General features: G+C 46.7%; 1 protein-coding gene across 4 annotated transcripts in view; it reads right to left on the bottom strand.

Annotated features, from left to right (window-relative positions):
• LOC149855478 (uncharacterized) overlaps window positions 1–16,660 on the bottom strand; it is a 233,254-nt gene that overhangs the window by 188,249 nt on the left and 28,345 nt on the right. The window lies entirely within an intron of this gene.

Genomic DNA, 16,660 nt, shown 5'->3' on the forward strand with positions numbered 1-16,660 from the left:
ATGAAGGGCGAGGGAACAATTCATTCTTATTTCTAAAATTGATGACAGCAAGATAATTTAAGCTCTAAATAACCTTGACGGCCTTTCTCCTGGGTGTTCTTCATCTCTGCTGATGCCAAAATAATGCAGGTTTTTTTTTTTGTTTTTTTTTTAAACAGAATAAAGATAGCTATTCAGGGCCAGCCCTCAAACACCCTCATGGCAAGACTGCATGTGACTAAAGAGGAGAAAAACGCATCCAACAATGCAAATGATTTCACGAGTGAAATAGACCGTAATGTTAAGCAAGCAACACAATTGGTCCGACTTCCATGGAAGCGGAGTCAGGACAAACCCAATCCTTTACTATGTGTTTTATTGTCCCATCAAGGGGAGTGGGTTTCAGAATAGGTTTCCATTATCGGTCATCAAGGGTTCTGCAAAGAGTTTGGGATAACAGTGGAGCAGTGTACCACCACTGCCAGGCCAGAGCGCCTGGCTCCGCATCAGCCATTAGGTTAGATGTAGGGTTTCCACAGCAGCAGAAATGACATGAAAGGGTTCTGTGACTTCAGGAAGTTTGAAAATCATTGATCTAGGAAAGTAGTCATGGCCTGGGAACACAATGTATGGGGTGGTGGCGTACAACCAAGAGACCTAGCCTGCCCCAGAGAGCGTCCAGGCAAAGCACAAAGTTTCCACACTGCTGCTGGTTATGCTTTGGTCATATCCTTGCAACTTCACAAGCTGGTATGAAAAGACACAATGGAAAACAGTCAGAGACAGGCTGGGAATTAAAAGATGAGCTCTGTTTCATCAGCACACTTGATGCTCATGTTGTAAGTCGACATTAAACACTTTTTGTAGCAGGTTGGAAGGAGCAAGGTCTGTAGTGTGCACGGGTCAGGATTCTCTCCTGTTGATCCAACTTGCCTTCCTTCCAGTTCTATTCTGTTTCCAATCACAGCCCATTACCCTTTTGGCCCTGGCCCTCTGGGAATGCAAGCAGAGACCTGAAAGGACTACAAAAATGAAACAAAAACACACTCAGACGGATTAAAGCCAGGCAAGACAACTACATTTTGTGAAGATCAGCTTGTTTTTTTCTCTCTCTCCTCTCCCCGCTGAAAGCGGGGGAACATTTCTTGCTGAACACAGGACTTTGCCTACAGCATGAACGCAAGTTATCCTCACTGCTTTCCTTCCCCTCTGCCTCCCCAAGGACAACATCAGCCACACACACCACTGGCAAGCTGTGAGAATAAATGGAACTGTAATGACTACAGATACGAGATCCTTTGGAGTTAGTGTAGTTACAGTATATTAGTTACACATGCAGAAAGCATGCATATAGGTATAACTAATTACAGTCTATTTCCCTTTTATGCATACTGAATAAGCATTAAAAAAAAAAAAAAAAATCACAAGATACCTTGCAAGATCTCGGTGATGTAACTCTCTCATCATAGACAGGGGAACTGAGGCACAGAGCAGCAGTTTGAGTTCAGTGGCTTCCAAGGCCACCGGACCGCTGAATGCCAGAGCTGGAAACAGAACCTAAAGGTCCAATCCAAACCATTCTTCCAATTTTGTCACTAGCCTGGTACAATATTTGGATGCTGCAGGAGGGTTTTTTCTTTCTCCTTACAGCTCCAACTACTGGAGTCATAAACTTATGATAAAATCTCTGCATTCAATTTTAAGGTTCCTAGCTCTCATAACTATGGAGAAAAGCCAGAAAAATGTAACTGTTAAATGTGCAAATAATGGAAGACACAAAAAGAAACCTGCTATTTTTTTTAATTTCATAATTTCTAAGACGGACAATCTTACGGTGTCACTTGGGGTCTTCAGATGCTTGGGCTGACAGACATGCATGTTAACAGCAGTTCATCAGCACTCCTCCCCTGCAACTTTCCAGGCACTGACTTCCTGGCTCCTGCCCCTTCCAGATAGCTAATTTGTTGCAGAATTAGAAATAGCATGAGGGAGGCATTCTGCCCTGTTTTCGCTAACACCACAGGAAGAAAACCTCTTAGCATTTTGGTAGAGGTGCACTGATATATCGGTTGCATATTGGATCAGCATCAATAAAAGGAAAATTACCATTAATCGGCCATTGGCTTTTTTGGCTGGTGTAGCTGATAATGTCACTGATAAATGTCACATGCATGCACACAGCTGCAGCATGCACGCAGCCAGGAATGCTGCCTGGCAGCTTGGAGAGCAGCATCCTGCTGGTACATCTGTGGGGGGGGGTAGGGGTGTAGGTGAGGGAAGGGGTGTGTGGGGGGGGGAGGGGCAGAATGAGATCCCCATGGTGAGGGAGGGAGTGGGGCAGGGGCAGGGGCAGGCTCTGCCCAGCCAGAGCAGTGAATGTGACCTTGGGGCTGGGAGCAGGATGGAGCCATGGGAGGCTTGTCCAGGGGGTGTGGGGACAGGGCAGCTTCCTGCTGCTTTGTACACTCCCAGGGGAAGCATGGGGGGCATGTCCCCCAATAGATTTGTGCATGGGGCAAGGGTGGTCTGCCAACTGTGGGCTTGGGGCTATGCCAGCTTCTTCCTGGTGGGGGCTGGGCCAGGACTGGGCCCGGGGCAGACGGGAGTGAGGTAGACTCAGCTGAGTGGGGTGGGTGGGCAGTGGCTGCACTGGAAAAGGTGGCTATGGGGATGCTACAGGGAATTTTGGGGTGGCTATAGCCCCTGAAGCCCTCCCCTAGTGCTGCTCCTGCTTGAGGCACTCTGCTCTACTGCCTTTCCATAAGGAGCCCCAAGCAGAGTGCCCTGAGCAGAGGTGGAACAAGGGAGAGGCTTGGGGGGCTATAGCCAATGGTCCCTGTAGCCACCCCTCCCAGTGCACCACCACCCTTCCACCCCGCACAGGTGAGCCCGCCCCACTCCTGCCCACCCCAAACCCAGCCCTGGCCCAGTCCCTGGGCTTGAGCCAGCAGCGGGCAGCCTACCTCCACCCCATGCAAAAATCTGGGGGGAAACATGCCCCACCATGCCTCCCCCAGGGATGCACGCAGCAGCAAGGAGCCACCCTCCCCTGCCCCCTCTGGATGAGCTGCCCATGGCTCTGTCCCACTTCCAGCCATGGGGTTGCATTCACTGCCCTGGCTGGGCAGCACCTGCCCCTACCCCTGCACCACTCCCCTCCCCATAACCCTTCCCCCCACAGACTTACTGACAGGGCACTGCTCTCCAAGCTGCCTGGCTGCACTCCTGTCAAATGGCTATCGGGCAATATAGCTGGTGGATAACCGGCTATCAGTATTGGACACAAAAATCTTTATCAGTGTACACCTACATTTCTGAGCTGCATCCTCCTCAGGCAAGTTAGAAACAACCGGGTAAAATTGGTGGGTAAAAGGTTCAAGCTCTCCAAGGCATGAATGACCCGTTCCCCTTTCCCCTCTTAATCTCCTCTCCCCCAAAAATAATGATTACAGATTGCTCTGCACAGATGCCTCCATTATTGCCCACCATAAAACTTCAGAGCTCTAGTCCTAGTGACAATTAACCAACTGGGTTTCCAAACAATTTTTACAGGACTAAAATGACTGTTCATAGTTTACAAATGCAAAATGAGAAATGACTCCTCACAGATCCCCCTGTAAAACACTGGGGAGGAAACAAAGGATTTACAAACAGCCACAGGAAACAATGCTCACGCTCTTGGATACACCTAGACTATAGTGTAAACAGATATGAGCTAGCTTTAAACTAGCTACCTTAGGTACCATCGGCAGTTTGGCTGCATTAGCCCCAAACTTTGTACAGGCTGCAAAATATGACAGAGGAACCACGTAAATACTCAGATCGCTAACCCGTGCCAACTTCATTTTACTATGACTATGTGGCTAGCAGTACCTGAACCAGTCACTTTAAAGCTGGTTCGTGCATGTCTACAAGTGCTGACTGCAAGACTGCAGCACAGACATGCTCTTTTTGTCACCTCAAAACCCAGAAGTGCCAGTAGCTGTCTGAGTCTGTATGCACTTACAGGTATGCTGTTTATACAACCAGCCCCCAAGAAGAGAAGGCACAAGGAAGGCAAAGAAATCAAAGGTTGCTGGGAATCCCTTTTTTTTTTTCCAACTCCCACATGCGGACAGCACAGGGATGTGCTATGACTGCAGCTGACCCCCTTCTCCCTCCAGAGAAAGAGCCATCCTGGGGTTTTATGCTCTTCATCTGAACCATCAGATCCACAGTTGAAGCCATCAGTGCTGCATGAGCTGGAACAAGCCATACTGTAACAAGCAAAGAGCTCAGGCGAGTGGGTAGTGTGCAGGAGATCTCCCACATGTAGTGAGATGCATCTTATCAGCATTAGTTTATTGATGGGCAAATCTTTAACTTGTGTCTGACAGGGTCAATCTACTGTACTGCTCAAGTAAATCTTTTAGGAGCAAAGCAAAGGCTATGCAAACATATAAGCCACCCCTTTCTATGAGATTGGCACCCTCTTCTCTGCACTTTAACAGCCATTGTGCCAACAGCTGGCGTTCCTCTCCCAGTTTCAGTGCAAATTTACCCTATTGGGAAAAGCCATGGGATGGTGTCCAGAAACAAGCTACAATTTGCATCTACTTCTATATCAATTGATTTATACCACACTTATCAAACAGATAAGAGAGCACAAGAGTGCCAGATGCTCAACATACTTGGGGTGGGGGGGGAGGGGAGGGAAGGAAGAAGGGGAAAGAGGTTTAAAAAGCAAGGGTTACAAGTAAGGGCTGACTAAGGGCCTTGTTACACAGTAACTTTAGACAGCTTCTGGGGTTCTTAACCCCTGGACTTGGCTGCATCTTAACCCCTTTTAAGTTAAGCACTAGTTAATTATTTTAAAGTTACACTATTCCAGGGCAGGATAATCTCTAAAACACCTAATTTTGCTCCTGTTCCATTAATTTGGGACCACTCTCCACAGCTTTTCTGCCCACATGGAAGTCCTCCAGCATCCCAGGAGGCAGTAGGCAAGGGGAGAATCCAGGGCACAGTGGGGTCTTGCCCGCTGGGATGGGTTAGAAAAACCAAGATGACCCTTAAGAAGCATATGATTTTTCCCTAAGCTTAAAGATAGCCTTTTGCTGACAGTAAGCAAATTTGTTCTGTGTATTTTGTAACTCTGCAACAGCAAGCAAGAAAACAAAACCCCAAAGCTAGTGGAAATTCCCCAGAGATGCTCACGCATATATGCCTTATGCTTATGTATACCTATATTTGCATATGTATGACCTGTTAGTGTAAAAGGTGCTACCAAACTCAAATCAGGGGAACTCTTGGTCTACTAGGCCCTGAGTAACCTCCCTGCAAAGAAATAAATCATCTTGCCGACACTCCCTCGTTCTCTGCCTAATTAATCGCAGCTAGGAACGAGCCCAGAGACGGGACGTGGCCAGTGCTCCTCGGTGTCTGAGCACACCCTTCGGTGTATGGGCACTACGCAGTAGCTGGCCAATTTCCCCGAGAGATACTTCTGGCAGAGTGAGCACCACAGCCCGAGAGCGCTTAGTGGCCATAGCAGCTCCCGCTGCCACTCTGCTGCTGGACCAGCTCTGCTCCTGGCAGGGGCAGCATGAGCCAGTCCAAGGGCAGGGTCAGTGCAACACCCCCTGGCCCTGCTGTCACCAGCTCTGCTCCCAGAAGCACAGCCCGTGTGAGCGATGGAGGGCAGACAGTGTCCCCCGCTCAGACTTATTCACTCTGTTTCCAGAGCACAACTGGGAGCAGAGCTGGTGTAAGCGGTGGTGGGGAGGCAGTGCCCTCTCCCCCACCTCCTCCCAGCACTCAGATTGGTTTGTGCTGCTTTTGGAGCAGAGCTGAGAGCAGAGCTGGTGTGAGCAGTGATGGGGAGGCAGTGGCCTCCTCCCTCCCCTTGCCCCCTCAGACAGGCTCACTAGAGCTGGGAGCAGAGCCCATCTGAGGGACGGTGGAAGGCACTGGGTCTGAAGCACTCTCTCTGCGTGCCAAGATCAGCAAGTCTGCCATCCCCCTGCTCTTAGTCCTGCCCCTGCTCACCAAGCCTCAAGTGGCAAGTCACAGCTGTGCAGGTGAGGCGCAGTCAGAGCAGGTTTTTTACCTTAGCATGCAACTGCTCCACTAAGCTGAACAGCATCAAGCTGATTAACGTTTGTTCGGCTTACAGAATAAGGTCTGACAAGGCCCTAAATATTTTGTAAAGGGGCCTTACCTAGTGGGAGAGACTAGTTCATATCTATAAAGAACATACGCAGTAGGATTTGTGGTCATGTTTTTATTTGCACGGCCCAGGCAAACACAAAGTTACAAGGCAGGGTGTCCATATCATCCAGAATGAACATGCATCAGGATCACAGCACACCCACACGTAGACAAGTGCACATCCCACCTTCTGGAATACTCCAGTAGGCTCATTAAAGCTATTGCTTTGATGTTTTAGTTTCCAAGACTTGGACTCGAGATTTATTTTCAGTGGTTGAAATCTCCCCTCCCCTGCTTTTTTATTATTATTATTATTAATATGTTTAAGATCTGGAAACATACTTTTGCCATATTTCTAAGGTCCAACCTGAAGTGCTCTCTGCAGTCCTAATATCACCACAGCCTCAGAGCACCTTCCAGTGGTGCATGTAGGATTGAATATTAGTTGGCATCTTGTATTTGCAAGAGTAACACCTCTATGATTTTATGATTGCAATCTCTATTGACACCTTAGTGTGCAGTCATCTCCACTTTCAAACAGGTCAACCCTAAACAGGGCTGAATAACACCTTCTGGTCCATCAGTGATTAGAACCCCTATATCACACACATGCATGCACACACCCCTTAAAAAGTGTTCCCAGGAGCTTGTGCCAGACATTACTGGCAGCATTTCCATTCCCTCTAACAGAGCAATTGTTTTTCTTTATCTGGAGGAGTTCAGCTTATGGGGAGTCAAATTTTATGGCAGCTAGAAACTACAGACATGTTCCATGCCACTGGAAATGCAGAACTGAATGACCCCGTGCTACAAGCAGGAGGAGGGGAGTGTGTGGGTATCACATATAAAAAAGCAAAAGTCTGGGGATGAAAATTGATCTCAGACTTCAGTGCAATCACATCCCCTAACATGCACTGAAATCAGAAAGTACTCCCAATTCATCTTATTCCCGTTTTTTAAAAATGCACACCTCATTTTTATATTCTGTGATCCCATCTTACCAGAGGCCATCTCTGCTGCCTCTACAGACTAGTTAACATCTGTTGGCTCCACCTGTTTTGACCACATTATCCACTTAAAGCATGCAACCTCTAACTAGCAGCAAGAGAAGGAACAACACCCCACTATACACAAAATCCCCACCACATGGGAGTTTTTCCAGTATACTCATTCTGGCACACTCCCTCATATTCACTTTAGAAAGTGTCTTAGAAGATTCAAGGGAGCCTTTCCAAATCAAAGCCACTTTATTACAAATGTAGCATCTATTCGGTGCAAATGGAAGTTTCATTTGAGGACATGCTATCATTGTGACATATGTGCCATGGTTATTTTTGGGTTGCTCTCCGAAGAGCGCTCCATTAGCGTTTGCGGTGTTGGTGTGCAGGAAACAGAACAGCCTTACTTATCACACCTGCTTCTTTGGGATCATTCTCAAAATCAAGTATTTTAGTAGTACTGAGACCCTGTGGCAAAGGAACTAATGCATGGCAGTCCCTTCCATTTGGAGCTCTAATAGGGTGCATCTGCATATATAATTTACTGCAGAGTTGACTAATTAGTTCTACATAAAGCAGCAGCATCTACACGTGCGCCAGTATTAGGGCTCAGTAAATTAATTAACTCCACCATAGGATAGTACTGTCAGGGGACAGTACTATCCTATGGCAGAGTAATTATGTGTGCTGAAACGCACATGTAGATGGTGACAGCGGCTGCCTGGGACATAAGGGTGCTAAAGTGCAAGGGCTGCCTGCCACCTAGCCCTGTACTTTAGCACTGTGATGCCCCAACCAGCCCCTCCACCACCCAATGCCAACACTCAAGGCTGACCCCCCAAGCCTGCTGCCAGTCCGGGCCACCTTGGCTCCAACTGCTGTGGTCCCAGGCACGTGTGCAGATGCTGAGCCTGGGAGCAGCTGACTGGCACAAATTGCACCGCAGTTTATCAAGTCACCTTAATGGCACATGTAGATGCACTCATAATGGCTGCTATACAGCAACACATTATCTAGCACAGTAGTTTTCGCTCTGTGATCTGTGGACCCTTGGGGGGTCTGTGGGTCCCTAAGGGATCCACAAAAGATGACTGTGATAAATCAAAAAGTATGTGAATATCTACCCTTACAATTCAAAGGAGTCCACACATCCGTTCACAATTTTTTAGAGGTCTGCAAATGAAGAAAGGTTCAAAACCACTGATGTAGCAGTACAGCAAACAGGAGGAGATCAAGGGCTTCTGGATTCTAATTTCACCTCTGCCCCCAGCTCCGTTCCTGCTCAGCAAGTCTCTCAACAGAGCCTGCATTTCCTCACTGCTAAAACATGGGTAATATTTTAGCGTTATGATGATGCTGGATTTATTGGATCATGTCTCTGAAGTATTTTAAACAAGAACAAGCATTAACTAATATTATGATACCAGTCCACACCCAGATTCCCACGACAAGACACTATAGTTGTGGCTCTATGTTCAGAGACAATCACGAAGCGATATCAACTGTCATGGTTTTGTCCAGAGTTCATGTGGATTTTCTTTAAGTCCCAGCTCCTTGAGTCAGGTGATTACATGAGAGTTTCAATTAAAAAAAGTAAACCCTTGCCTTCATGTTTGTGGACAAAAGACTGAAACCATGGCATGAATGGGTTTTAAAAGTTCACGAGTGAAATGACAAGGATTCCCCACTCCCTGACATTTATTTTTTAAGTCACACAATTTTCAAGCCTATCTTATGATTAGGAATACTTCAGCTGACAGTATCATTATGCAAAGCATAAAAATTACCCACTCTGAGCATTAAAGCCGGCCAGTAATTGATTTGGGCAAGAGGGAACCAGCCAGTGAAGAGAGCAGCTCTCCCAGTGATGTATACCTATTTTAATTCAGAATCTCCTGAAGGGGATCATAAGAAGCATGATGCCCATTTGAGATTCAGCAAGCAGGATGCAGGGTCCGAGGCAGCAGAGGAACAGGCACAGCACAAAGTTTTGTTTAACAAAAAAAGTTGCGGGCAAAATTTACTACTTCTTGCACGGTCATTAAAATATGCCTCTGAAAGGCACCCACAATCAGCTGGGAAGACTGCAGTTATTTTTAACCAGGTTGACCTGTCACAGGTCATTTGTTGGTAATTTCATAGATTTCTAGGGTTGGAAGCGACCTGGCAGATCACTGGGTCCGACCCCCTGCTCCAGTTGTTGGAGTGGAGGAGAATGACATGTGGATGGCAGAAGAAGGACCACATTTTCCTGGGTTTCAAGTACTCCTCCATTATGAGCATCAAGATGACAGTTCTTGGCAAAGCCATTTATCTTCAGCTACTCATGGAACATGCACACCGGCTGTTCCCAGGTCACCCATTTTAAAAATAAAACAAGTCCACTGCGATTCAAGACTGGCATCGCGCTGTCTTTCGCTCCAGGCCTTCCCTAAATAATACTGAGGACTTATGGCACAGGTATTCTGAAGCACTGACCTTCTTGAAGGTCATGACAGCTCTGAACTGCAGCTCTCAAGGGATACTAAGCAAATAAGGAAGCGTGCATTTGACCCTGAACTGAACCTGCATGGGATTTTTTGGTTGTTTTTTTAAACCAAAACACTGTAATCAGTCCCATTACTCCAGCCAGGAAATAAGAATCACTGCTTCCCCAGCTGTCTCTAAACATCTCCAGTGCAGCCCCAGCAGCAGCTCTAGTGCGTTCAAAGACTGACCTGAGCACTGTTGTCGCTCCCCCGTTGCAGCGCCCCATTGCAGTGACTCTTGCAAGTGGTTTCCGCTCACCTTTTAACTACCTGAATGGCACAGGAAGTTCACAACAAAACAATCTGCCACAAAACATCGACTGCAGTATTGGGTTAGTATTCAGAAATCTTAAGTCAGTTCTCTAAAAACCAGGAGCATTTACACATGTGCTCTAGGAGGGGGTGGGGGATGCTTTAATTAAAGCAGCTCTGGTCACTTTAATTAAAGCGCCCAGACCAACTCATGTATCAGTGTCCCTTCACTTAAAAATGGCAGCAGGGGTGCTCTAGTAAAAGCTCATCAAATGAGTTTTAGATAAAGCACCCTCGCAGCCATTTTTAAGCACAGGGATGCTATGTACAAGACGCTGGAAGCTGCAGGAGCGCAGTAATTACCACACTCCAGCAGACTCGATTAAACTGGTTAATTGAGTCTACTTCACGTGCTGTAATTACAGCACATCGGAGCAGCCTCACTGGCTCATGTAAAGGTGCCCCAGGAAACTGAGTTTAAAATCATTTAAAAAAGGAATGAGTGCTGGGTTCTTTCCAAATGGTTTCTAGCCCTGGAGCCTTTAGGGCTCCTGTTTTCTAGCTTTGCCTTATATCCACAAGAACCGGAAATTAGTCCTTTAAAATAAAAGTCAAAACATCTTCCCATATAGTCACATGGCTACAGGAAATGAGGATTTAAGTTACATACACAAACTGTAACAGTTGGCAATGCTGTGACTGGCCCTTTCATGTACTTTGAAACTCATTGGCCCCAAGGCTGAAAGTGTTAGGGCCCCACTTCTTCCCAGCAAAGAATTTTTGTTCCTTGGTTTTCAGCTTTTACCTCCAGCGCAATACCACTTGGCTCGAATGTGTGATTCCATGACACAAGGTTAGGGCATACACTGATGATTTTGCTGAATATACTCAGTAAGATTTACAGAAATGCCTCGGTGATCTAGGAGTGCAATGCCCATTGATTCCTGGAGTTGTTTCCTCTTAGGTTACTCTGAAACTCCCACCAGCATAACAACATGGCTCAGTACAGGCTACATGTAGGACCAGGTCCTAAAAACCCCCCAAGTTAAACACCCATACTTCAGACAGGTACAAGGCATGCTTTCAGCATGCCCCCACAGACTGGATAAAGCGGTGTCAACAATCTTGAATAGGTAACAGTTGTGGCCAGCAACAATTTCTATTCTGCAAAGCAGTCCCTGGGGAGGGGGTCAGGTGTGAATCAGGGCAACTGCCCTGTGCCCCTTGGAGCTGGACAGAGCAGCCATAGCCACCTCCTGCAGGGCCCGCCTAGTGCTGGTGACTCCACACCGCTGCCACCGCCTTCACATCCGGCTGCTCGTCACCCCTGCTTCCACCGGCTTCTTCGCCTCCTGGCCCCACAAAGACTGACTGGCCCTGGGACCCTGCTAGGATCGTACGTGCTGCAAAGCAGCTATATTGAAATATTGCCTCCTGCTTGCATTCTGCTCTGTGCATGGGCTCAGCACTTCATTCTTGTATTTTTGTGACAAGGTAATAGCAAAACTCACAGATTCACTGGCCTCCGACCTTACCATACTATAAGTGCTCCTGCTGTGGCCTTAAACTTACAACATCCGAGTTGTCAACCATGAGGCTTAGCACCCACATCACCCCAGCTATTCAGTGCTAAAGTAGTTCATTTTGGGTACTCTCTTACGGTCACATCTGGAGCTCCTGACCAGATTTCAATTCTGCATTGTACATGCATATAAGAGGCAGTCCCTAACCTGAGGAGCTTATTCTTTAAACAGATAAAGGATGAAAAGTTCAAGAAGCAGCAAATTGCTTCAACTCTCCACACCTCAAACTTGCCTAACCATTCAGGGGCACCACTGACCACAGGTCTTTTGACTCTTGTGGGGCTTGGAGGCAAGAGTACAGCTATGGGAAAGCAACCTGAATTCTAGGCCTGCTCATCAACCACTCAGCACAACGAAGTACCAGCTGAATGCCAACACTAACATCACAATAACCCTGGAGGAGAGGATCTGTCCCATTGTACAGTAGCAAGCTTTATCAAGAGCAGTGGTTTCCAAAGTTTTTAAAGGGTTGGACCCCTTTCATATGACTTGTTCTACCCCTAGCCCTGGCTCCATGGCTTTGCATTAGCTCACACGGTCCTGGCAACCCAGCCCTGCAGTGGTGGTGCACTACCTCCTGGTCTGCTCTGCCATTACTCTCATCTCTTTGCAGAATCTCTGATGACGAATCATGGAACCCCAGGATATCATTGAACAGTCTGAAAACCACTGACCTAGAGAATTAGCACGAGTTAAGGCCACTCATTTCGTTTGAGAGTTTTTCCCACTTGCAAATTAAGCTAGAACTAGATATTAACAAACTCCACCTTGACAAAAAAGACAGTGCACTTGTTTCCAATCGCTTGTAAATGTAGCTTTGTTCCCCAGTAAATATTGGCATCAGACACAGAACTTGGGGGGGGGGTGCAATAAGGGGAATTATTTCATTCACAAGAGAGCAGTAAAATGTAAGATATTGTTTTTGAGGTGCTTTTCATGTCACACTTAGGCCATGACCTACAGAACAAGCATGTTAGGACATTCTGGCCTCTCTGCTGCATTCTTCTTCTTCTTGTGTCTCTACACAACATATGACCATTTTGTTACTCATGCCTGTGCTCATTTATTGTACTTTGTGAGATCTTTCACTGCACACGTGCCTTCAAGCAGCAGGCATTGCAGTAGGAGTTGCAGTCAGAGGTTGTGCTGCAGTTGCAGGTGGTTGAACCTATAGTGTAGGCCCCCTTTCTTCATTAGTTCCTTGGAGCGTCTGCCTCCAGCACCTAGGCAGTTGAGCTATTGCCACTTTTGCCACCTTTGCCAAAATTAAACCACAATTTTGATTTTTGTTGCATTATAGCAAGGGAGTCCAGACACCAAATCATGTGTGAGAAAGACCCACTAGAGCAAGGCATGATGGGCAACTGAAATGGTGAATTCTTTCACACCAAGGCAACTAAGGTAGAGAATGGGATTGGACCCCTCAATGTAACAAGGCCCAGCTGCAGACAGCAGTGCATGGAAAAGAGCCAAAGTGATAGATATGCAGGATCACACACATGACTTTTGAAATGCAGCAAGATTCCTTCCTCAGGTCTCAGATACATTAATTTACACTGAAAACAAAGAGCAACTTTCCAAAAATATATGGCCAGCAAATTTTTCGTGAGCAGGGACAGCCTGAGGACTCAGGTGTTGCACAGGAGACTGGATACCTTGTCTTCCCCTCACCTTTCCAACTCAGCCTTTGAATTTATCATCTTTAAAGCAAACATGCTCAGAAAGCTATGGAGAGTTAGAAAAAGGGCACTTGAAAATCCACTCATGTGGACCTCCCGCAGAATGCACAATTCAACTTCAAACGCTCAAACAGTTTCAAAACCCTCTGCATCCCTAATGACCCTTTAATGGCTCTCATTAGAAGACATCTCATTCAGCAATAGTACATCCTCTGCCTGCCAACCCATATGAAAACAAAGACTATCATCTCCACAGGCAAAACCCAGCCATCTAAATTATCCAGTTCAAGGACTTCAAAAAAGTGTTAACAATGAAACTGTGTCAGATTAAAGGGCTTTATTACTGCATATCAGAGGCATTTGTTGGATGGCAAAGTAGTTTTATCTTACTATTTATCAAACATTTTTTTTTTTTCACACCCAGTAGAAGACTGGGGTCATTTCTGGGTAGATGTGGATCAGAGAAACAAGGGGTATTAGCAATACCCCCGCCCCGAAAAAATTCACAACATCCAATAAGTTGCTTTAAATTACCTATAAGAAACTGTATGCAGAGGGGTTTTAATGGGAATTTATAGACTTCATAGATTTCATAGACATTAGGGCTGGAAGGGACCTCAGAAGATCATTGAGTCCAGCCACCCGCCTAAAGGGGCAGGAAGTCAGCTGGGTCATAGGATCCCAGCAAGATAAGCACCCAATTTGCTCTTGAAGGTGTTCAGAGTGGGTGCTTGAACCACCTCCGATGGCAGGCCGTTCCAGACCTTGGGGGCTCAGACAGTAAAGAAATTCTTCCTTATGTCCAGCCTGACATGGTCTCACAGTAGTTTATGACCATTCGACCTCATCATCCCTTGGGGCGCTGTGGTGAACAAACGTTCTTCCAGATCCTGGTGGTCACCCCTGATAAACTTATAGGTAGCCATCAGATCACCCCTGAGCCTACGCTTTTCCAGGCTAAAGACCCCCATGGCTCTCAGCCTGTTGTCGTATGGTCTGTTTTCCTGACCTCTGATCATGCGCATGGCTCTTCTCTGGACTCTCTGAAGCTTCTCCACATCCTTTTTGAATTGTGGGTCCAAAACTGGATGCAGTACTCCAGCTGCAACCTCACCAATGCTGAGTACAAGGGGAGAATGATGTCCCAGGATTTTCTTGAGAAGCATCTATGGATGCAAGCCAGCGTTTTGGCCGCATTACTAGCCACAGCATCGCATTGCAGGCTCATGTTCATCTTGTGGTCAATGATGACCCCCAAGTCTCTTTCTTCCGTAGTGCTAGCCAGCGTAGCACGTCCGAGCCTATAAGGATGCTGCAGGCTTTTCTTCCCAAGGTGAAGAACCTGGCATTTTTTGGTGTTAAACACCATCAGGTTCTTGTCCACCCATTTGCTGAGCCTGTCCAAGTCAGCCTGGATCACCCGCCTTTCATCTGGCGTGGATGCTTTGCCCCAAAGTTTGGTGTCATTGGTGAACTTGGCCAATCTGCTCCTGACTCCAATGTCCACATCATTAATGAAGATGTTGAACAACATGGGTCCAAGGACACAGCCTTGGGGGACCCCACTGGTCACAGGACACCATGATGAGTGACTGCCATCAATTACAACCCTCTGGGTCCGACCACGGAGCCAATTGCCCAGCCAGCAGATCATGGTGAAGCCAAGGCCACAGTTGGCTAGTTTTGCCAAGAGGTGATCATGGGATACCAGACCAAAGACTTTTCTGAAGTCAAGATATATGACATCAATCTCTTCCCCCTTGTCCAGGTGATAGGTCACCTGGTTGTAGAAGGAAATGAGATTGGTCAAGCAAGACCTACCCGCAACAAACCCATGTTGGCTATCCCTTAGGATGTTGGCGTCAGCCAGTCCATTAAGGATGGCCTCTTTAATAAATTTTTCTAAGATCTTCCCCAGGATAGAAGTCAGGCTAATGGGCCTATAGTTAGCCGGATCCACTTCCCTCCCTTTCTTGAAGATTGGCACCACATTGGCCTTCTTCCAGTCTTCGGGCACTACACCAGAGTGTCAGGAGTTTTTAAAGATCCATGCCATGGGCTGAGCTATGACGCTCACCAGCTCCTCGAGTACCCTGGGGTGCAGATTGTCAGGGCCAGCTGACTTGAAGGTATCTAGCCTCTCAAGGTGTTCCTTCACGAGGTCAGCATTAATGGAGGGCAGGGGATCTCCCCCACCCAGACCTCCCTGTCCCATAGCGGGCATGGGCGTCCCATGGGACTGATAAAAAACCGACATTATATTATTACAGTAGTGCAGCTGAAGAGTGCCTTGGTACCAAACCTTAACACTTGCTACCACATGGAATAGTTCCTCCTTTCAGAGAACCTGCAAAATAAATAGATAAGACTGACAAAGGATGAATGAACAGGATTATCAAACTTGTTTTACATGAGGGGAATAAAAATGGAGCAACTGAAAGACAGCTCAGTTTTTACTGGAGCACCTACATAAGGATTGGTGCTAGAAAAGGCCTCAGCACACGGTAGCTCTCATCATGACATTTATTCCCAGGTGGTCTAATGACCCCAGCATCAAATGTACTGAAGTCATCAAATGTACTGATCCATCCCTGACACATGATGTCCGTGCAAGAATTGAGAGCTGAACCCAGATCTTGAGTCCCAGTCCAGTGCCTCAGCCACAAGGCCTTCCTGCCACTGTTCTCATCCGTGGATATCAACTCCTGCTACAAACTTGGGCAAGCAGGAGAACATCTCTATACTGCGGCGGCTGTCAGTTCCATCTGCTAATGTGGTCCAGGGGCAGAAGTTTGTGAGTGAGGCTGCACCAGGCTCATCCCCAAATGAGCCCTTGGTCTCTACAGATGAGCTTAGAGTCGTCTCACTGGTGAACTTCTGCCACTGGAGTGCAACAGTGGAGTCAGTTAGTTAGCATGTGTGCACTTCCACCATCCCCAGGATGGGCTGCTGCTGTGCTATAGAAAAGCCCAAAGACATTAAGCATGATGTCACAGTATGCTTCTTGTCTATGAGATGATACAAGAAGTCTTGGTCAGGGCTGAGACTGCAGCTATGTGGGAAAACGTTTGACAACTGAACAAGAAAAATGGAATCTGGGGTTGATTCAAACTGACAATTTTTCATTTTTCAGCCTAAAACAAAAAGAAAAAAATTATTTCTGGTTTTACAAAAAGTCTTTTTGTTTCTATGATGTTCCCACCTCTCTGTACAATGCCCCCCAGTTTCTTTTTTATAAACTGAAGTCAGCTACATTCAGTTGCAAAACATCACTGTAAAGGTCAAACACTGCCTTCTTCAAAATTCTTCCCTATTTTTTTTAAGCCAAAACAGTTTTTCCAAATTCAGGTTGAATTCATCAGTCTCTCTTATTGATCTGAAATAGCATTTTCCAGTGTACTAGCTATGCATCTGAAAAATCTCACCAGTCGTGGATAATAACAGCGCCTAGT

The sequence above is a fragment of the Crocodylus siamensis genome, chromosome 11 (assembly GCF_052110815.1).
Source record: "Crocodylus siamensis isolate JL-2025a chromosome 11, ASM5211081v1, whole genome shotgun sequence".
NCBI lineage: Eukaryota > Metazoa > Chordata > Crocodylia > Crocodylidae > Crocodylus > Crocodylus siamensis.